Genomic DNA, 1,113 nt, shown 5'->3' with positions numbered 1-1,113 from the left:
GCCGTGGAGTAGGAGCAAGCAATCTCCGAACCGCGTTACATCGAGCTTGTTAGCGATTTGGTATTCTTTCTTTATTGTTTTCATTAGTTAGTTGTATTTCCGCGTGTGCACTAATCTTTTGTAGAGAAGAAAAGAAGTTGGGGGTGACCTAGCTATCCAACCCCCCTTCTAGCCGACCACTGATCCCTCACAAGTGGTATTAGAGCAAGGACGCCCTTCAACGGACTAATCACCGAGAAGAGCACTTCATCAAAATGGTCGGCTTAAACATTCATCCACCGAAATTCGAAGGGGACTTCTCATGGTGGAAGAAGAAAATGGAAGTATTTTTCAATACCAATTTTGACATTATGCTAATCATGAGAAGTGGTTTTGAAGAACCCATGGATGAATGCAATGAGACAATCGACATAACAAGATGGACCAAAAGGCAAAAAGAAGAGCATCTAGCAAATTCCAAGGCAATGCATCACCTACTACATGTTCTTCCACAACAAGAAGTAACAAGAATTGGAAACTATACAAGTGCCAAAGACTTGTGGGAAAAGCTAGTGGAGCTTCATGAAGGGACATCGGAAGCAAAATTGGCTAAAAGAGACCTCCTTCGAACTCAACTCAACAATATCAAGCTTGATAAAGGAGAAAAGGTATCAATTTTACATTCTAGAATTAAGGAAATTATTAATGGGCTGACAAGTGTAGGTGAGACACTTTCAAATCGAGACATGATGATGAAAGCCCTAAATACTTTCCCAAGAACCACAACTTGGAGATCCATTGTAGATTCATACTACATATCAAAGGACCTAGAGAAATCCTCTCTAGATGAACTCTTCTCAACAATGGAGCTTCACGAAATAAGAGTTGAAGGATTAGATGAAGAAGCTCTTAGATCAAGAGGAGTAGCCCTTGTGGCAAACAAGGGAAAAGGAAAGAAGAAGAAATCTTCATCACCAACATCTTCCGACTCCTAAGAATCAAGTGTCTCAATGGATAGCGATCAAGAGGCATATATGGTAAGGAAGATGAGAAAGGCATTTAAATCTTTTTCTTCTAACAAATCTCATGCTAGGAAAAGTTCTAGAAGCAAAAGTAGGACAAGAAAGATCATTT

This window comes from Zingiber officinale, chromosome 5A (assembly GCF_018446385.1).
Source record: "Zingiber officinale cultivar Zhangliang chromosome 5A, Zo_v1.1, whole genome shotgun sequence".
NCBI classification, from domain to species: domain Eukaryota; kingdom Viridiplantae; phylum Streptophyta; class Magnoliopsida; order Zingiberales; family Zingiberaceae; genus Zingiber; species Zingiber officinale.
This window is presented reverse-complemented; position numbering follows the sequence as displayed.